Raw genomic sequence first — 23,332 nt, 5'->3', positions numbered from 1 at the left:
TCCTTTTGTGGAATAATTCTAGATGGATTACCTCCCTTATAAGAAACTCCTTTGGTATTACTGTGGACTTTTTCACAAAAAGCAGACACTGATAAAGTGAAAGATATGTATCTTGTGTGGATAACTGAAGTCTGTGACCCATAATCTGTTCAGTGCTTTAAAAATAAAGCTGATCTTTTAAAATAATTTTATCAGTCAAAGGGTAAAGAACATTTATCATTATTAGTACCATCGTCTTTCTTGTAGATTTTCTCAGCTGCTCGAGAGCTAGTTCATATTTATAGATTTTGCTTTCTGCATGATGGCATGGGGCCAAGACAGCAGCCAAATGAGGAAGAAAACTTGCACAAAGCCAAGAGGGCCTCTGCTTCTGGGCAAGCAGTGGTAGGGTGATGTGCAGACTTCGGAGGATTGCCAAAAACCTAAGGCCTCAGTATTCACTCATCCCCAGTAGACAGGGGGTGTGGCTTGACTTAGGAAGGGTGTTGTCTTTCTTGGTGTTTTTTAAATCCCTTTTATTTCTGATTACATTTTCTCTCTCTACGGCTTAGCTTGTAGTGGATGCTCAAAAGGCATTTCCTGAATGAATGAATGAATGAATGAATGAATGGCTTGTCAAGTATTTGCTGTCAAGGGTGATGGGGAAGAGAACCAAAACCTAAAGCTCAACGCCCATGCTTTCCCAGCTGCCTTTGGGGTCAGATTTAGTAGTGAGTGGGGGCAGAGGTTCCTGAAGAATCTTTCATCCACACTCTGACCAAAGGCCTGGTGAGTTGAAAGAGGATAATGAAGCTGAAATTCTTGATACATTTTCACAGGATTTGTCTTCAGTAATTGATCATTCCTTCAGGCTATTGATTTTCCCTTTAAAGAAAAATTACTTTCTTTCTCTTTTCAAGTTACTATGAATGAACAGTGGCATTCATCATTGTGAGCAATTCTTACTCCAATTTAATTTAGCTGTCATCCATAAAATATCCCAATCTTAGGAATAGAGTAGAATTATTGTTTGAAATCATTTTCTCATCTTGCGCTGTCTCCTGATTTGATCAAAACCAATATAAACTAAATGATTTCAGAGTTTCAGATAGGAAAGTTACCCTCTCATAGGGATATAAACTTGCGTCTTAGCACTAAATAATTCTTTGACAGCAAATAGTACATTGGAATTAAAAAAGGAAAAGAAAACATACAGAAATTTCTGAATGTGCATATCTCTTTATGGGCAACATCTATATACCTTGAAGGCTTACATAAAATAACTTATAAGTCTATTTTAAGCTGATAACAATTTCAATTGCATCTAAGAATTCTATTCTTTTCTCCCCCCACTTTATATTTTTATGTCACAGTTTACATTATTTTTATAGTGTATTCATTAAGAAATTATTGTAGCTATAGTATTTTAATACTTTTGCCTTTTTAAAAAAGATTTTATTTATTTATTTGACAGACAGAGGGAGTGCATGCGTGCACACAAGCAGGGGGAGCAGCAGAGGGAGAGGGAGAAGCAGACTCCCCGTCAAGCAGGGAGCCCGACTGGGGACTCGATCGCAGGACGCTGAGATCATGACCTAAGCCGAAGGCAGACACTTAATCAACTGCGCCATCCAGGCACCCCGATACTTTCAGCTTTTAACCTTTATGCTAGAGGTTAAAGTGCTTCACACTTACCTTTACCAGTGCTGGGTTCCCAGACTGATGGGACTGGAGCTGAGTTACACGGCTGTTGTGGGGTCCACAGTTTGGGTATGCAGATAGCAGCACTGTCACCAGAAGCACCGGCATGTGTGGTTCCTGTCAGAGCCCTGTGTGGATGGGACTGCTCCTGGACCAGGCCTGAGCAAAGCTGAGCCAGTCCTTGGGGCCACTTCCGGTTTGTAGTCTAGCCCAGACAGTGGGCCTGTTACCAGGTACACAGATGGGTTTGACTCCCACTAGGTCTCTGAAAGGGCCCCCTGGGTGGAAGGGCCTGCCTCTAGGCCCATGGTGGGGGGAGCTGGAGCTGAGTCACAGGACCGCTCCAGGGTTTGTGCACAGAAGTTAAGGTCAGCAGCCCGGCCACCACGGATCTGAGCGGGCATGTCTATCTGTTAGTTCCATGAGTGGACAGGACGTCCCCCAGACCACGGCAGAGTGGGGCTGGAAGTGAGTCTGAGAGGCGCCTCAAGGTCCACAGCTGGGACTGAGTTTATCCAGCCTGCTACCAGCAGCATGGACTGATATCGTTGAGTCTCTGGACCAGCAGGACTGGAGCTGGTTCCTAGGACAGCTTCAGGATCCACAACTGAAACTGTGGCCTGATTGTCACCAGGGGCACGAACAGGTGTGGCTCCTCCTTGGTTCCTGCGTAGGCAGGAATGTTTCTGGGCCAGCAGGAGAGCAGGATTACAGCTAAGTTACAGGGCTGCTTCAGAACTTACGATCAGGTCCATGGCTGGTGGGACTATAACCCGGGGGTATATACGCCTGTGGCTCCATCTGGGTCCATGGGAAGGTGGGGCTGGTTGCAGGATGGCAGCCAAGTGAAGCTGGACCCAAGTGCATGGTGGGTTGGGGCTCCTTTTGGTCAGTAAGTGTTTGGTGAGTCTCCCACGAGAAATTAGGCCTGACTTTTCAAAGCAGCACATTTCAGTCTTGGGGTTCACTGGGGTTTTGCAACCTCTTACCTGGATCCCAAAGCTCCCACAGTGGCACTTTTATCCTTGGATACCTATAAAATTGTTTTCGTTGGGGGACAAGAACTGGGAACCTCCTATTCCTCCATTTTGCTGATGTCACATCCTCCCTGAGGTTTTGGTTTGCATTTCCTTAATGATTAGTGATGTTGAGTATCTTCCTATGCTTCCTGGTCATTGATCTATTACCTTTGGAGAAAGGGCTATTCAAGTCACTTGCCCTTACCTTAATCAAGTTTTGTTACTGATATTGTTGATCTGTTGGTGTTCTTTTTTAAAATTCTAGACGTAGTATTTTCAAATGTTTTTCTCCATTTCATGGGTTGCTTTTTAACTCTGGACAGTTTGTTTTGATATATAAAAGTTTTTATTTTTATAAAGTATAATTTATATGGTTTTTCTTTTGTTACCTATACTTTTGGCATCACATCTAAGAAATCACTGCCAAATCCAATGTCATAAAGTTTTCCTCTATGTTTTCTTCTGAGAGTTAGTCTTAAATTTAGGTCACGGATCCATTTTTAGTTAATTTTTGGATTTGGTATAGGGTATGGGTCCAGCTTCATTCTTTTGCATGTGGATACCTAGTTTTCCCAATACTATTTGTTGAAAAGACTGGCTGTTCCTCATCTGAATCATCTTGGCACCCTTGTCAAAAACTTCTTATTTTTAATTGAAATTCAGTATTTCATTTTATTTTTAGCAGAAAAAGTATTGGTCCTTATGAAATCTCAAATACGAACGCTTAATCCACCATTCCCTACATCTTATATATGTTACAACATTGGCCGACATCAAATATAATTCATCTCAATAAACAATCTTTTGGAGCTAGCCATCGAAAATGATGACGGCACAGAATATACCACTCTGCTGTTTCATATATAGGCCACTTTACCACTGTGAAAATAATTCAACATTTTGCAGCTTTGGTCATGAAGAAACAAAGTAGGACCATTCATATTTTGTGGTGATCTTAGTCAATAAACTAAAAAGAATATTATTAATGAACATTTTTAACTGATATTCTCATTTTTCATTAAGAACCAAAAATCATCCTGCCAAACTGACAAATGTTTTATATCATCAGCTATTTGGGTTGGCAGTCCAACGTTGGTAGCATCCCATTGTACTAGTAAATGCATTGTCCATAGCGCTGACACCAATGATAAAACAAGGGAAAATAAATCACATTAACCTTTCCACTGAGCCATTACGAACAGTCTGTTAAAGAGAAAAAACCCAGGTACATTATGAACACTTTCTTAAGAACAAAAGAGTAAGTCTCAGGGAAAAGCATGTCTCTGTTTGCAGCCTCACCATAGGGAAATCTAATTCACGTTTGCTTAAATTCACTGGAAGAAAAGACCTTGAAAATGAGACAATCTTTGTTCTAATATTCTCATTTAATCCATACATGAGTGAACTGTGATAAGAACTGCACCTAAGTGATTTGTAGAATTCTTTCCCAATTCTCTCCCCTTTTAAAGGAAATTTGTTCTGTATAGTGGGAATATTCATGTGAATAATAAATGAGAACATAAAAAGTCACACAACTTTTGGGAAATGTGGAAAATCTTTTCAATTTTCTTATATCGGCTGTATTTATTATAGTGTAGAGATTTATTTAGAAATAAATAATTTAGAACCCTGGAAACTTTAGCATCTCCAACAACAATATATTTGGAGGCTTTAACAAGCTTGGGTTTTTGAATAGAATTCTAAAATGAAGAGGAAGAGAGCAAGTGTGAGGGCATCTTCTCCAATACTGCAATGAATGATCAAGAGAAACAAATGCGAGTAAGGCCAATATTCTAAACCATACTGAGACTATTTGGAGATGGAAAAAGATTCCAAGTTTCTAGGAACTTGAAAGAAATGCATTTTTTTTCACCTTTCCAAATAAATATAGTCCAGATTAGCAAAGTGGGGCTGAAGATAGAGCTTTAGCTTTAGTGACTGGCAATGGGCATCCCAATGAGTTGTATGAGAATGAGTGATTTGGAACATAACCTTAATATGAGAGCAAGAACCTTCAGGTGTATGAAAGCTTCCAACACAGTTTTTGTGATTTAAGGGCAATTATTTCCTAAATATTTCCATTTCTTTTTTTTTTTTTTTAAAGATTTATTATTTATTTATTTATTAGACAGAGAGAGACAGCCAGCGAGAGAGGGAACACAAGCAGGGGGAGTGGGAGAGGAAGAAGCAGGCTCCCAGTGGAGGAGCCTGATGTGGGGCTCGATCCTGAAACGCCAGGATCACGCCCTGAGCCAAAGGCAGACGCTTAACCGCTGTGCCACCCAGGTGCCCCTCCATTTCTTTTTGTAGACATTTCAAAAGGTCCTGGATCAAGTTTGCAAGTTTAGTTTAGGTTAGCTTTATTAACTTTGTAATTTAACATACTCGATTCAAAGGAGGAGGAGGAGGAAGCAGAGGAAGAGGGGGAGAAAGAGGGAGAAGCATCCACTTCCTGTAAAAATATTGTTAAAACACTGCTTGAGGCCAACAGAAATACCTGTAGTTGTGATTAAAAAACATCTGGAAATGGCGTAAGGTCAGATAGCAAAAGAAAAACATAGCATCTTAAAAGGGAAATAAAAATAACTTTTTTCTCCTTGTTGATCCTTCGATGAAGAAAGTACTGGGATTCTGTCAGAACATAGTATTTTGGAACTGCACGCCCAATCTTCAAACTTTTCAAGGTAATAATTTGCCCCAGTTGGTTGTTTTGCTTTTTTCCATTTCCATTTCCTGGGTAGTCATAAAATACTTCATTTCTAGCACAGAATGGGCTGGTCTAATATTCCAAAGCCCAAGAATAAGGCATGTAGAATCTAACCTATGAGTTGATATGCACCTGACGTTCTTATATAGCTTATTTCTTTCTGGTTCCTCTACACAATATAAATTTTTTCATAAAGTACACTAAGCAAGTACTCTCCAGCTCTTTGTTAAATATAAGGGAGAATTCACTATTACACAACTCATAGGACGACATAACAGATAATCCCCAAATAATCAAGCAGTACACATTATCAACTGAATCAACAAAACAATTATTAAGTACTTAATGTTTGCTAAGTGTAGCATGCAAGGGGTGGAGTATAATACAACAGTGAGCAAAACATAAGCGTAAGGCAGTCATAATGAGTCACAGTCAAGACTCAAGATAATGTCTTCTGATAATAGGGCAATGCTTTCCTCTATTATATCCACGTGTAGATACACATCTATGCTTTCATACCTAAGAGAGGTCACCCACAGGGCTGTTCTAAGGATTAGCCACATATGGTTGGAATATGCACAGTACAGATGGATATCAAATATGTATGCATTTTTGTTGATCGGCTATTAAAGGAATTCTTGTGATTTCTCAACCATCTTTAAAATGATTCCTTTTCTCCTTATGGCATAGTGTGGTGGTGGAGGACATTGATCTTCCAGAAGTCCACATTTTGAATCCTGGCTCTGTTTGCTAGGTAGCTGTCCAACCTTGGACAACTTATTTAAATCTCTTATGCCTTGGTTTCCTCAATTTTACAACTAATATATTCTACCTGCTTCATGGGGTTGTCATGAAAATTAAATGAGTTAGTATTTACAAAATTTTTTAGAATGGTGTCAGATACCAAGTAATTATGATATGTTTGTTAAGTGAATATAATAAATGATTTTAAGGCCTTTGAAGGTCTCTTATTGAAAACTCAGAAGCCTCCTACAGTGACCCAATTCCCTTTCTACCCCTCTATTTAAAGAAAGGGTTTCCATTAGTTAAATGTAGAGCAGTCTGGATTCTTTAGGCTGTAATAAAGAAAGTTACAGCTAAATAACTTCTCCATCTGATGGACTAGATAAGGAACACAAACAATCTAACTGTATTTAATACAAAATAACTGAATGAAGAAATACATATTTATGTACAGAACACACTAATTTTTGTTGCATTGCCAAGATGGTCATAGATGCAATATATCGATGTGGAGAGAGCAGAATATATTTTCTTGGCTTTGATTTCAATTCTGTAGGCTCGATGAAGAGAGGTGTCATCATGAATACTCATTATATATGAGAAGAAAAACGTGATGAGAACCAAATGTAATGAATGGTCTCACAGGTGAAAGCAATATTAAATCATATCAAATCTTTCCAAAAGACTATGTAGGATGGGACTTGAGTATGACAACTTAAGAAGGTGAAAATGTTGGTCTAGTATCTGAATTTTTCCGATGTACTTCATCATAATTTACAGAAATTACTGCACTCCGGTTTCGCTCTTATAAAAAAAGCAGAGTCGAGTAACTCCAAAGTCAACTTCTCCCCTATTATGCTGTTACCTCAATCACACTAAATTAAACTTTCTCGATTGGTATACAACTCTACATATATAAAAACTTTCATGGCAGATTTAAATAGCAGGGTTGATTTTTTCATCTTTTCTAATGGAGGCTCAACCTTTTTCCTATTGGGAGTGAAATGTAGTGAAGAGAAATGAAGGCTGATGATGGATACATGATTGGGTGACCTTTGGTAAATTAATGTCTCTGAAGCTTTAATTTTCTCACTTACAAAATGGGCATAATGATAACTATCTGCTAGAATGGTATGAAAGTAAGAATGGTATTTTTAAAATACTAGCCATTTTTCTCTACTAATGCATAAGCCCTCCTGCTTCTTCCCCTCACCACACCTCAAGAATTGTGATGTACTTTGCCTCAGTAGAAGGATGTGACAGAATGGAAATCATATCCCCAAAGAAAGAATTCCTGGATTTGGTTTAGATTAAAGGCTTTAAGAAAAGACAGAAATACTGCAAGACAAACAGAGATTTTACCCCCATCATAGTTGTTATATATCACTGCATAACAAATGACCCCAAAACTTTGCAGCTCCAAACGACAAACACTTATTATCCCACAATGTTTAGGAATCAGTAATCTGCTAGAAACACAGGAGTGGGAATGGTTCTCTGTTGTGTCTCAACTGATGAGGCATTAACAGTCCAGCAGTGATTATCCAAGCCCAGCATGGAATAACTAAGAACAGAGGATTCCCAAACCCTTAAATATGGTGGAAAAGAAGTGGCAAGAATCACCTGAGAGGTCTGTGAGGAGAAATGATGGATGCCTCCAAGGTTTCCTGTAAGGATCAGGTCACCTGGGTGAGAAACAGATGTACCAGCACTCCCACTCATCGGCCCCATGCTCAGACAATGCTTGGGCACTTCCTAAGCCCTGAGCCATGCACACACAAGGATGGGGAAACGGGCAGGAGGAAATCCTGCCATGACAGTGAGTCACTCACTATCAGCCACAAAAAGAAATTAGGTCAAATCACAAAAAGACAAGAAAGTTCTATCTCTTTCACACTTGGCTGTGTAGATTATCTTTCCATCTCATGTATATAGAGGGCTTAGTTCAGGTGGCTCAGTCGGGGTTAAGCTTCTGACTCTTGGTTTTGGCTCAGGTCATGATCTCATGGTGGTGAAATCAAGTTCTGCCATGGGCTCCATGCTGAGCGTGGGGTCAGCTTAAGATTCTCTGCCTCCTTTCCCTCTGCCTCTCCCCCGCCTCACTTGCACACACGCTCTCTCTCTCTAAAAAAAATAAAGGGCTTAGTTCGTATCTTGAAAAACTGCAGATGCTTATTAAGTGGTAGCTATTATTTTAATGATTTCCCAAGCTAACTGATATTAAGAACACCTCACAGAAATCAGTTCTATGTAAAAAACATATGCTCTATTATAACCAAGACCCTACATTTATGTTGGGGGAATACAGAGTGCTTGATCAACGTGTTCTCAGAATTACCTATCTAGTTGGGGCGCCTGGGTGGCACAGCGGTTGAGCGTCTGCCTTCGGCTCAGGGCGTGATCCCGGCGTTGCGGGATCGAGCCCCACATCAGGCTCCTCCGCTATGAGCCTGCTTCTTCCTCTCCCACTCCCCCTGCTTGTGTTCCCTCTCTCGCTGGCTGTCTCTATCTCTGTCAAATAAATAAATAAAATCTTTAAAAAAAAAAAAAAAAAAAGAATTACCTATCTAGTAATAGTGCTCCTGTACTGAGACTGAAGTCTGGTTCACTGACAATCATCTTCTAATAACTACTTTCAGAGTGGCATTTGATCTGTGGGTATCTCATTCTCCCCACCCAGAAAATGGGTACCTTAACTTCTCACCAAAATGTTATTTAAAAGTAGATAGTAGTGCTGAAATAGTGCATTGTTCGATCCTCATAATAGAGGATTTGGATTTTTTAAAAGATATTATTTATTTATTAAACAGCAAGAGAGCACAAGGAGCGGGGGCAGCAGAGGGAGAAGGAGAAGCAGACTCCCCGCTGAGCAGGGAGCCCCACACAGGGCCTGATCCGAGGACCCTGGGATCATGACCTGAGCTGAAGAAAGACGTTTAACTGACTGAGCCACCCAGGCACCCAGGATTTGGATTTTTAAATTAATTTCTTCTATTTAGTTTCAGAACAGAGTACGTATACTGAAAGAGTAATGAGTTGATTATATACGAGATGATTATCTGCATCAGGAAATAATTGCCAATATTAACAACTAATATGTCCCTGGGACTATTCTAATTGCTTTGAATATATTATCTCATTTAACCCTCACCACACTCCTATGAAACAAGTAGTGTTACAAGTTCCATTGTATAGATGAGGAAACATGACTATGCTCACATAGCTGGTGGTGAATGAGCCAGAATTTGGACCCATGCACACTGGCTCTAGAGTCCATGTGCTTGAGGCGGCTGGATGGCTCAGTCGAATGAAGCTCCTCCGACTCTTGATTCCGGCTCAGGTCGTAATCGTAGGGCCTCGCACCCACCGGAAAGCGTGGGAGCAGGGAGAATCTTGAGATTCTCTCCCTTCCTCCTCTACTGCCCCACCCCTTCTCAAATAAATAAATCTTTAGAGTCTATATGCTCAATCACTTTCTCAAGAATGAACTTGTCACATGATCAACATTGGGAAAGCGCTGCAACTGAGACGGAGAGATGGCTCAGAGTGCATTTGATTCAGACTTCTGCTACTGACTATCTGAACACTTTTGAACAAGTTATTTGACAATTTCATTTCCTTCAACTGGATACTATTACCTACCTACCACATTTGTGGTTAAGAATGGAAAGAAGAAACCCTTATGCACTGTTGGTGGGAATGCAAACTGGTACACCCAGTGTGGAAAACAGTATGGAGGTGCCTCGAAAAGTTAAAAATAGAACTAGCTTATGATTCAGATAATTCTACTACAAAAACAATAATTTGAAAAGATAGATGAACCTGTATGTTAACTACAGCATTACTGACAATAGCCAAGACATGGAAGCAACCCAAGTGTCCATCAACTGATGAATGGATAACGAAGATGTGGTGTAAATATACAATGGAATCTGTATGTTTGTGCGTGTGTATGTACTCACTCGTCAAAAAGAATGAAATCCTGCCATTTGCAATGACACGGATAGATCTAGAGAGTATAATGGTAAGTGAAATAAGTCAGTCAGAAAAAGAAAAACACCATATGATTTCACTCATATGTGGAATTAAGGGGAAAAAAGAAACAAAAAAGATTAAAAATGCACTCAAGTATAGATAATAAACTGGTAGTTATCAGAGGGGAGGTGGGGGGCATGGGAGGTGAAGGGGATTAAGAGTACACTTAACCGGGGCGCCTGGGTGGCACAGTGGTTAAGCGTCTGCCTTCGGCTCGGGGCGTGATCCCGGCGTTGTGGGATCGAGCCCCACGTCAGGCTCTTCTGCTGTGAGCCTGCTTCTTCCTCTCCCACTCCCCCTGCTTGTGTTCCCTCTCTCGCTGGCTGCCTCTGTCTCTGTCAAATAAATAAATTTAAAAAAATCTTTAAAAAAAAAAAAAGAGTACACTTAACCAAGGTGTGCAGTGAGTAATTTACAGAATTGCTGAATCACTCTATTCTACACCTAAAACTAATGTAACATTCTATGTTAATTATAATGGATTTTTATTTAATTTTAAAAAAGAATGGAAAGAAGCAATACAGAGCCTGGAACATATTAATAATTGTCTTAGAAGATCAAATTTGCTATTTTTAAGTCTTATGTCCAGGCTTCTTAGATGATCAATTGAGATAATTTCAGTAAAAACATTTTGAAAATTGTAAGTCACAAGATAAATGAAAGAAGCTATTTCTATTAATTAGCACTATTAATATAAATAGCTAACAATTTTAATGTACCAGGCACTAAGCCAAAAATTCTGATCTATGAGCTAAAAAAAAACCCCAACTCTAAAGAAACTTTTAAAAATCCCCAACTATGAAGTACTTTTCTACAGGTAAGAAAACTAAGTCACAGAAGAGCTAAACAGCGTGTTCACGGGTATAGTTCTGGAGTTTGGCCTCTTCCTCAAACACCGTTACCTCCAAAACTGTCCACTTTATATCATGAAACATAATTAAAAACATACTACTTCAAGCACTTTAAAGTTTAGTTTTTTTACTAAGGGTCACGTTTTTTTAATCAAGGGTCACGTGCTCTTCCCCCTGAGGCAGCCAGGTGCCCCGATTTAAGTACTTTAGAAGCAATCATCGCCCTATGAACACAATAACTCTATTGTGACCTGGCAGCCAGTAACTTCAGCTGGTGTATAATATGTTTAAGACTAGTGATTTCTATTGTAATGACGGATATATTTTCGGCTGGGCTCAATGCACCTGGCAGAGAGAGAGGGTGTTACTAACGCCCATGAAGCAGTATAATGTTGGATCTTCAAACCTGTTATAGAATACTCATGCTACGTGATCTATCCGTTCTTGCACCAGTCCATCTACTCCTTCCTTCCTTCTTTCATTAAGTCTCTGTCAACCAGACTAGTGTTTGCCCTGAGAGCTGTACCACAGAGCATGAGAACATGCCATACCTAAGTTCACGTGGCAACCACAAAGATTCCCATTCTTGTGACTTGTAAAAGTCACAGAATCTGAAACTGGAAATCCTAGTTCTCTATCTTAGAGAGTTGTGAATACCAGATGAGATAAGGTCTCTAGAAAACTTAGCGGAGTGTCTAGCATGTGGTAAGCAGTCAGTAATGCTTCATGACCATCATCATCTTTTCATCTTTTCACAAGCATTGCTCAGTTTACGAAAAAGTTTTTATTTTTAAAGTTCACCATGTCTTCATTGGATCACTAGGAACAAAAGACCTATTTCTCCAGACATAAGTAGTTATCTGGAAACAGTAGCACTATCTTCCTAGAAGCAATCTTATGAACATTTCTCAGATTCCTAGGTTACCCTGCCCAATTCCATTAATGCATCATGTGATTTTATGAATGTTATTTATCAAGTTTCAAGCAAGAGACAGGCTAGAGGTCTTCAGAGCCCAAGCCTAAGGACTTGGAAAAACAGTGGTAGAGATAGATGTTGACAGGAAGGGTTGTAGCTATGTTGAAATGAGCTAGCTAGGAAGGGGAATGAAATAATCAAAAATTAAAGATTCTAGGTGTGAATAAATACACTACTAAGTTATTGAAGAGACAGACAAAGAACTGGAAAAAAAGAGGCCAAAATGTCAGTTGGGTAAAAAGTGGAAGAAGGTCAATAGAGATTCAGGCCACTTGGTTCCAGGAATAGGGCCTGGGAAGACAACTAGGGGCGAGACACCGAGAAGACAAGATCTGCACTTCCCTGAGGTAAGACAGGAGCGAGTTCCTCCATCAGGCTGTAATTTTCTACCTACTTCCGAAGCTTGACAGCTAAGCAGTGAGAAGATCGAGGAGGGCTGTGTAGGGCCGGCTAAGACATTTGGACAGTATGGTGAAGGTCATGAAGAGATGTAATTCACGGAGTCAAGGCTTTCTAATAAAATATTAGTCTCAATTTGTGGAGACTGTTTTCCACGTGGACGTAATTATTACATCCTGCTTCCAGGCAACTGGACAAAATCCTGTAACTCTGAGCTTCTGCTTGGAATCATTTAGTATTTTTCACTTCTAATGAAGCAGTCCCAGAAAGATAAACATCAGAACATTAACATAAAAATCTACTGGGTGATGTTCTAAAGCTCAGTATTTATTAACAACACAGCTACATCATTTTTAACAAGCTGGGAGGCAACATTCATTTACTCCTGTTGCCACTTTCAGAGGTCACCAGATATGGGGGTCCCCAGCAGCATTACTAGTGGGTTAAACACTTAAGTATATAGCATGAAAGGTTTCTATAGAGGGATGTAAGTTTACCTAGAGTGCCCATGCAGCGCTAAGGCACGTAGAGTGTCTTCCTTATATTGAATCAAATTTGTTGACATGTTGCTCCATCTAGTCCTTAAAGTCTGACAGCTCCTCAGACTTATGTCAACTCTGTGCCGAGAATCCTGAACCAGACGGAGCACCATTTGCATGAGACTTTGTCTCCAGAAGAGGAGGATCAAGAACTTCATCTGCCTGGAAGAAGTTGGCATTATGGAAATCAGACTACTTTGCTTGGCCAGTCTTTATCGGGCAACGGAAAAGTGTTTACATAGTCTAAAATGCAGCAATCGATTGCTCAAACATTATCTTTTCCTGCCTCTCAGGAGAATATAAAAGACGCAAGGCTGAGTCGTTCAATGCACAGTGCTGTCTGGGCTGACAGGTATCACTTCCTCTCAGGAAATAAAAGGAGGTAAACATTTCTGAAAATTTGAATTCTACAAAGTTCGGATTTTTTTTTTTTCATTATGTTAAGCTCTATTTAAGCTGGGATGGACTCCAAACATGGCTGCCCTCTCAGAAAAAAAAAAAAAAAAAGTGTGCTTAACGCCATGACAGTTTCTGATGCCTTGGGGTCATTATCAGGGGCACTAAATACAGGCCTGTACAAGTTTCCTGTTGCCATGGTACCAAATCACCATGAACTGGAAGATCAAACCAATACGAATGTATTGGCTTCCAGTTCTGCAGGTCAGAAATCCCACATAGTCTTCCTTGGGTAAAAATCAAGATGTCAGCAGGGCCACCTATCTTTCCGGAGGACCTCCATCTTCTGGCCCTCTCCATCTTCTACAGGCCGGTCACACTCCGTGGCTCATGCCTCTCTGCACACTCAACTCCAGTGGTGTAGGATCTTCAAATATTCCCCTCTTCTGACCTCTGCTTCCATCACCTCTTTCTGTGACCGACACTCCTGCCTCTTATAAGGATTAGAGCCGCCTGGATAATGCAGGATGATCTCCCCACCACAAGATACGTAAGGGAATCTCTCCTCAATAGTTTGATTGAACTTCTCCCTCAATGACCAGCTGTGGTGTACACAGGCTTCCTTAAACTAGTTTTCTCCTTCCAAATATCTATGAAGAGTGAGCAGGTAATTTATGTTGATGGATATAAGAGAGAGAAGGGAAAAAAGAAGACAGAAGAGAGAGATTGAAGGCAGACCAAGCGGAGAATGACATGATTTGTGAGTACAGGGCGTGCTGTCCATGTTATCCACTTAACGGACGTTATCGCTTGCTTCAGCTTTTCTTCTCAGCCAACTCAACTATCTATAGTCTCCCCCTTAAATTTCATTCGCATGCTTTCCTCTGTGCCTAACTCTTACTACCCCTTGCTCCCTGGAATGTCCTGCTCACTCCTCTCCCTTTCAGAATTCTTCACAAACACCAATTCTTCTTGAAGACTTTCTTATCCTTTCTCCCCAGATTAATCACTCCTTTGTGCTCCTATTGAACTGTGTTTGTGATGAAACAGTTCTCACTCTATCAGATTCAGTTGTTAAATGTGTTTCCACCCAGCTAAACTGCGAGTTCCTCAATGAGGGGCCTGTGTGCTCCTTCACATTGCATGTATCAGAGACCAGGACACAGAGGAAACTGCTGCTGAGGCAAACACATAGTGTGTTGAATATGGAGTCAATATGGAGGACCGAGGGACTGTGCTGAGCAGGGGGAACGGACACTTGCTGGTTCTGGGCTATGCTCATGGCCACTCCATTGCTTTCCACTTGTTAAAATCTGTGAGAAAATCTGACAAAAGGATGAATAAATGAAGGTAAAATGTTGATTGGGTATCATCACATTAGTGCTTATCTTCCTTGTTAGCCAAAGAGGGAACTGCAGCAATACTAACAGCCACCATTTATCAAGTGTCACAACTGGAATATGAACCCAGATTTGATATCTTAACCTCTACACTGTATGACTTGCCATGTCTACCATTTATGATGCCAATGTGCTTTTCAGAACCTTGTCCCATTTATGAGCTGGAAGGGAAAGAGTAACATGATGGTTCACAACCTCGGCTCTGGGGTCGGACAGATGGCTTACAGTATCCGACCATCTACATAGAATCAGAAATTTTTACGAGTTACTTAACTTTTCTGATCCTCAGATAGCTCATACGCAAGAATGGGAATAATAGCTCCTAACTTAAAAGGTCATAGTGATGAATGAATAAAATGAGACACAGTTTATTACAGTACCAGACTAAATCCTTCCTAATCCTTGCTATAAGTAGTAAATTAGGTGATATATCTAGTAAATAGTAAAAATAAAAATGGCAGTTGATATTAAGGAATAATATGAGATATTTAATGTTATATACTGTATTCATGTTATGTGATTTATGTAACACATGTATATATGCAATATGTACGTGAATGTTATACATGATTTATAATATTAATTAAATATAATACAATAATGCCATGTAATATATGATGTTTAACAATAAACAAAGGGGGCGCCTGAATGGCTCAGCCGGTTAAACGACTGGCTTGGGCCCAGGTCATGAACCCAGGGTCCTGGGATTGAGCCTTGTGTTGGGCTCCCTGCTCAGTAGGGAATTCGCTTCTCCCTATGCCTCTGCCCCTCCCCACCCCTGCTCGCGCTATTTCTTGCTCTCTCCCTCTCTCAAATAAATAAAATCTCTAAAAACACACACACACAATAAACAAAGATAAATGTGTTCTTGCTCATTTGTTGAAAACTACATATTTACTTAACAAACTTACTTTCCCCGAGAGGGAAGCTTCCAATCAGCTAAATCATCACAAATTCCGAAACAGAATAATCTACAAGAATAATGCTTTGTTATGTGTGAAAAGTAGCTGATTTTTGCCTTCCAATCTAGAGAAATCACACACATGATAGGCAGACGGGACTCCCTCCATAGAGCAAAGAGAGTAAAACCAGTTGGTACAGCCTATCTCTAGGATATTTGTCATCAAGAGAAGCTTGGCTGAGAAATTCGAATAGTGGATTCCACTGCATGGATTGCCTCGAAATGTTTTAGAGAATCAGCCCCTTTTGTCTATCTTATGGTTTATTATACCACGGTGCGGTGAGGTGAGCCATAGTTTAATCTATGTAGGAATTTCAGCCAGCTAATTAAAGGGCATAAACCTACCAAATTATGAGAAAGATAGATCAGGACAACCGGACAACAGGGTATTAAGGAAAGTATACTTGGAGATAAAGTTAGGAGTAAAAAATAAAACAGCGTACCAGAAAGTTCTACACAATTGCTAAAGTTACGTTATGAATTTGCCTCTATGCTTCCCAGTACCCAGAGTGAAGAGAAAAAAATTATGATTTACATGATTTAAAAAAATAACATATAGCAGTTCCTCAGGAGGACCACAACTTTTCTTGCTACTGAGGTCTGAGAGAAAGGTCTGCAGATGCCCAGGTAAGGTCACTGTTTCAGTGGACACTATCCTTTGCGGCATCCACACATATCCTAAATGCCATGGTGAATTTCACACCACTGTGTTGAATTCGCACCCCCAGTGTTACAAGCACATAGTTTAATAAAAGCAATTTCATGAAAACCAAAGTGAGTATGCTCAACTTTTCTGCCTTCTGATGCCAGGCTTGACTCAGGGAATGGCTTTAGAAGAACTGACATCGTTACATTAAAACTCCAAACATGACGAAGTTCCAAGTTTCCTCTGGAGACAATAAGGCGACAGGGCGGCTCCGAGTCTGGTTATCGCCTCCCATGTCAACTGGAGTAACCCTGCTTTTGTTTGTTATATATACTGGGGTCCCACATAAGATGTAATTTGAAAACAGAGAGGGGTTTTACCCTTAAAAATTTTTGTAAATAATCAGTTTAGAGGAATAAATATTTTAAGTTTTCAGGAAATCCTCCAGCAAGGAAGAGCATTTTTCACAACTCAGTTTGTAGAAGTGACTTATTTTTCAATTTCTTCATTTTTCGTCCAATTTTAAGAATTGACTTTTAGTTTCTTAACTTTCATTTTATTTCAATTCAAAATCAAATTCAATTAGACACTTTCAATAAGTTGACTTATAAAAATACGTGGTTACTGCAATAATTCAAATAATATATTCAATAATCTCCTGCCACTTCAGTATTACCCACCTGATGTAGCCCTTTGTTATTTGTTACACAAACACCCATATTTAATTCTTCTTATACAAATCTACAAAATGTGTGTGTGTGTGTGCATGTATTTATATGTGGGGGGAGGAGTGGTGTGTGTGTATATGTGTGTGTGCAAAGAAACGCATATACACATTCACTCTACATACACAAATGTTAACTTACTCTTTCCACCTAATATAAAAATCTTTCTGAATATGTGTGTGTATATACCACATAAATTTATTCTTTTTTAATAGATGCACAGTAACCTAAATTAGAGAAGTATCATATTTTATTCAACTGTTGATAGTCAATGAGACTATTTCTAGGGATTTTTTTGGTATAATGAAACAATGTAGATATAAACATTTTATTAACACTTTACCCACTGGAATCTTTGTTTCTGGCACAGATCACCTAGGGTGGGATTATCAGACCAAATGTTCTGAATGTTTATTTTAAGAAATATTTCTTGGGTAGGGGCGCCTGGATGGCTTAGTCTGTTAAGTGCCTGCCTTCTGCTCAGGCCATGATCCCAGGGTCCCAGGATCAAGCCCCATGTCAGGCTCCCTGCTCAGCGGTAAGCGTGCTTCTCCCTCTGCTTCTGCCCCTCCCCTAGCTCCTGCTCTCTCTCAAATAAATAAATAAAATCTTATAAGAAAAGAAAATAAATACTTCTTGGGTATTTTCCAACAATACTGCCATTAATGAATAGTTCTGAAAGCAATATATAAAAATCCCTATTTCCTCACCACCCACTCCCATCAATAAATATGTCTTTAAAAAATATATATATATATCATTAGTCACATTGTTTTAATTTCTGTTTCCCTGAATACTGGTAAAGAAGTCCATATATTTATATTTCATTTCATTTTTTCTATAATTCTAACACAGTCATAAAATACATAATGAAAAAACTACCAGAAATACGAGAGGGGCACCTGGGTGGCTCAGTCGTTAAGCATCTGCCTTTGGCTCAGGTCATGATCCCAGCAATCTGGGATCGAGCCCCGCATCAGGCTTCCTCCTCAGCGGGAAGCCTGCTTCTCCCTCTCCTACTCCCCCTGCTTGTGTTCCCTCTCTCACTGCCTCTCTGTCAAATAAATAAATAAAATCTTAAAAAAAAAAAAAAGAAATACAAGGAGAAATAAATGTTATCACAATTACTGTAGAAGTCTTTATTATTTTTTTTAAAGATTTTATTTATTTATTTGACAGACAGAGAGACAGCCAGTGAGAGAGGGAACACAAGCATGGGGAGTGGGAGAGGAAGAAGCAGGCTCCCAGCAGAGGAGCCTGATGTGGGGCTTGATCCCAGAACGCCCGGATCACGCCCTGAGCCAAAGGCAGATGCTTAACGACTGCGCCACCCAGGCGCCCCTGTAGAAGACTTTTAAAAATCTCTTTAAAAACACTGACAGATTGAATAGATTTTTGAAGGGTTTGTATTACTAATAATCAACTGTGTGTATACTTCATATCTTTACAAAAACCTCTACTATTTGATAATAGATGGACAGCAGAAAGTGTGCAATCGAGTTTTCTGTTAAGAACCTGGAAAAATAGGGATGCCTGGGTGGCTCAGTAGGTTAAGCATCTGCCTTCAGCTCAGGTCATGATCCCAGGGTCCTGGAATCAAGTCCAATATCAGGCTCCTTGCTCAGTGAGGGAACCCGCTTCTCCCTCTGCCTGCCCGTCTCCCTGCTTGTACTCCCTCTCTCTCTCTCCCTGGCAAATTAAATAAAACCTAAAAAAAAAAAAAGAACCTGGAAAGTATTTATTACACTGTGCATATTCTTTGCATCACTTCAGAGATCAACACAATAGAGTCTGTCCAGACCCTTCTGAGAAGGATGTACTGAGGATATGGCCTTAGATATAGAATACTATAGAAATAGGCATTTCTATTAGTTTTCTGGGTCATACTCTTAACATCTATATTGCATAGCTTCCTCTTTGAGAGATGTTCATTTTCTTTTGATTGATTAATTGGTTTCTAGCATTATTGAGATGTGATTGACATATAATATTGTGTACGTTTAAGATGCATGGCGTGATAAAATATTAAATTAAAAAAAGATGTACGACATGATATTTTGATACATACATGTTGCAAAATGATTAGCCCAATGAGATTAGTTAATGTTCATCAGTCGTGTAATTACCTTTTCTTTTGTGGTGAGAACATTTAAGATCTATTCTCTTAGTGACTTTCAAGTATACAATACAGTATTGTTAACTATGGTCACCACACTATACATTAGATCCTCAAAACTTATTCATCTTATAACTGGAAATTTGTACACTTTGACCAACATCTCATACCCCACCCTCCCAGACCTTGGCAACTCTCTGTACTCACTGCTTCTAGAAGATCAGCTGTTTTAGATGCCACATGTAAGTGAGATCACACAGTATTTGTCTTTTTCTGTCTTATTTCACCTAACCTAATGTCCTTGAGTTTATCCATGTTGTCACAAATGACAGGATTTCCTTCTGCTTTATGGCTGAAAAATATATATACACACATATATGTAACATATATTATTATAATATTATATAATATATAAATATATACAATTATATATTAAAATATAATGTGACATTTGATAAAGAAAATGTGACACTTTCTTTACCCATTCATACACTGAGTTTTCTTTAATTTTATATACCTTTAAAATAAGCCATGAAAAAGTTTCTTCCAGCACATCAAAGTCTCATCTTTTGTAAAGATTATTTTCTAAAATTAAGTTTAGAGCTTAAATCAGCTATGTCACTCTCACCCTTTAAATATTTTAAATGATCCATAATGTATTTAGATCATTCTTAATTAACCCAGCACAGCTAGTTTCTCCTTCAGTCTGTTGAAAAAGACTGCTATTTGAAACTATGCTATTTTTAACATTGAGCATGCACTGAAAGACGTGGCTTGATAGTGAGTTTATGTTACATGAGAAACGAATGTCATTAATCACTGGATTCACACTGAGTCCTGAACACAAACAGTTGGAGTCATGTGAGTTAATTGTGCATCAAGATGGTAAAATCCTGTCATACAATCTGCAAAAACCCCTCCTCTGAGGCTCTTTATTAGAAGAGGGATTGAAGTCTGGAACACTGAAAAGATGGCAGAGGAAGGACTGGGTATTTTCCAGGGCTGATTTGGGAGAAAAAAAGTCCAGGAAAAGTAAACCAGAATCTGACAATTGCACTCAGAAGACAAAGTAAGACACAAACGGTTGGTGTGCTCTTTAGCATGAAATAATCATGACTGGAACTAGGATAAGATGTTTTCAAAGTAGATATATAAATAGCCACTCGACATGCCATATCACTCAAAGCCACCCAAGGTGTTTTTGTTTTTGTGTCTGTCTCAGGCATCCAAGTTGTTACACTGTATCTCCATAAGTCCTCAAGGTCCAAGGAGGCAAAAGTCAACTCCACAGGGCAAAATCGGAAAGACATTAAATCTCTGAATGGTGAAGCAAAGAGGATAAAATACCTCTCTGTATTCTTTATAAATATACAATAAAGTAAATGGACTTCATGTCTTTAAACTTCATAGGAAAAGGCAGAGCTGAGTGTTTAGGAAACAAGTGATAATAACTGGAAATTTGATGGTACTATTATTACTTTGTTATGTAAATAGGTTTTACATTCTCTTTAACTAATATACTATTTTTATCGGACAAAAACTCAGTGGCTTTCACAATTATACGCATGACACTGTCCCTTTGGCTGAATATTGCCTACATGATCTGAAGGTCTTTAACCTCATACTTCTGTACTAGAAGTGTTGAGGCACCTAAGCCTCACTGTTGGAGAGGAATTATTATTGGGAATTACAATATTATTTGAAGAGAACAGTATTCGATTGCAGATGATCTGATCGTAAATTTTATACGAGTGGCGCAACATGAATCACACGTCTGGTGAATGTCAAAACCTCTTGGCCAGTGTTGTCTCTGTTGTCAACTAACCGAGAATTTTATGATGAATCAGGAAATATGTATAAAACATTTGATATAGAATAAAATTTCTACGTAAGGAGAGAGCTGTGAGTCATATAATTGGTTTATAATTTTTGATTCTTCTGGCACAATTTTGTGATTAAAAAGGTACCTCTCTTGCCTCAGTTCCCCACCTTCGAAATGCAGCTAATTCTGATTCTGACTCAACTGAGATCCCTATTAGTGAATAGCAAGAACAACATGAGATGAATTAAAACATTTAAAATACTTGAAACTGATGAATAACTGATCTCTAAATCTGAAACTAAGGATATACTCTATGTTGGCTAATTGAATTTAAATTAAAAAATTAAATTAAATTTAAAAATAAAATAAAATACTCGAGATGTTGCTCTAAGGATCTTCTATTTAATGCATGTGTCCAAAACAGCTTGGCCGTATTTCTGGCTTCCAATGACGTATGCAGTAGAGAGACCCAACTCTTTAAGTGGCTGAAGAACCAAAAACGATTACTTATCTTTTCATAAACAGTCCAGAATGGGTAGGCAGGGTACTGTGCTTCATTTGGTCCCTGAAGGATTTTGACTACCTTCTTATTTATCTAGCATTATCCCTGGGCATTGTTCTCATTGGCTTAGGTGAAGTTGGGCTGCAGGTATGTCTGTGTTCTGGCTCCCAGAAAGAGGAAGGAGCATAGAGAAACTCACATGCAGCCCAGAAGTGGAACCCTATCCACTTCCTCTCGCATGCAGATCTAACACTGGGAAGGAGCAGCACAGCTGACCTGATACAAAATGGCCAACGGGAGTTGAGTGTGGATGAGAAACAAACACTAGACAGTAGCGCGAAACATCTTGTAATTGTTCAGAAAACCGCTTAGGGCTCAACTCAGAGTCATTTTTGTTGTGCCTTGGTTGCTGTCTTACTTCTCTGAAGTGAAAATAGATTATTTTTCCCCAAGTGCAGGTATTCTGAATTTTCTTCTCAGAGCTTTAAAACTGCTTTCAATATATCTGCAATATATTTTTAAATTCTAGAGGAAAACATGTTTTTTTTCCTCACAAAATGAGTCATTTTTCTCACTCTGGTTCTTGCAAGTTTGCTCAGTCCTCCTGTATCCTTCCTAAATAAATCTATTTACAAAGTGTTCAAGTTCTTCATCGCCTAATTGGTCATCCTAAAATGAAGTCAGGTAATGGGAGGTGTCATTTAAATAATGTTCCCAAAATTTGGTGATGAATATCATATTTCGCCACTATAATCCTGGTGTTTCTGACCATAAATGGAGTGCGGTATTTATATGAATTTTAAGCTTTATATGGGGGGGGGGGGTGATGCTGAAACTTTTGGAAGCCCATATATTTTTGACAAAGCTTTATTTTTAAAATGCTTATGCTCTTCAAAAAATGGCTGTCTTACAATAATAACAGCTTGAATTATTCAAGTACATCAATTTCAATTCAATCCCATGTTGTAATGTTAGTTCAGCTTGACACTATCATGTGAAATCAATAATAATGTGTAGCTGACCTAGCAATATGGTGTAATGTCTGAGAGAGCATTGACAGTTTTCCAAAACCTTCCAGATCGCATATCTTTTCAATATGGCTCTGTTTTCTGAGCTTAAAAAGGTCTCTTTTGGCAGGCTAGCCATTAGTTTTCAAACTTTCTCCATAGACTGTTTCCTCCTGCATTTCCTCCAGTGACTCAAAGCACAGAGGAAGGCAGTATATATTGTCCTAATGTGTTTTTAGCATTTGCATACTTTTTTTAAAAAAGATTTTATTTATTTACGAGAAGGTGGGGGAGAGCTGGGGTAGGGGCAGAGGGAGAGGGACAAGCAGACTCCCCGTTGAGCATGGAGCCCAATGTGGGGCTGGATCCCAGTATCCCAGGATCATGACCTGAGCTAAAATTGGACACTTTACAGACTGAGCCACCCAGGAGCCCTAAGCATTTGTATGTTTATGCATCTTATCAACTAGATTGTAAGCAAACAGAAACCAGAGGTTTATTATTTTATATCTTTTTTCCTCCTATAGCACTTAATATATTCCTGAGCATAGAGAAATAGAGAAATCATTAAACAATTTTAAGTATGTGTGAAAGGCTGAATTAATAACCATAACCAAATAGTATGCATGTATATAGCAGACTGAAACTATGAAGGCACACTTTCCTCTGCCTCCAAAATTATTGGCAACCTAGGAAAAATATGATCAAAATGTAAGTGTCAATGGGAAATCCACAAGTAAAAAGGAGGGAGAGAGAATGAAGCCATAACAGAACAGGGGAAAGGTGATGATGCTGAAGGGCTCTTGT

Source organism: Ursus arctos, chromosome X (genome assembly GCF_023065955.2).
Source record: "Ursus arctos isolate Adak ecotype North America chromosome X, UrsArc2.0, whole genome shotgun sequence".
NCBI classification, from domain to species: domain Eukaryota; kingdom Metazoa; phylum Chordata; class Mammalia; order Carnivora; family Ursidae; genus Ursus; species Ursus arctos.
The sequence above is the reverse complement of the archived record's forward strand: the minus strand, read 5'-3'. Positions refer to the sequence as shown.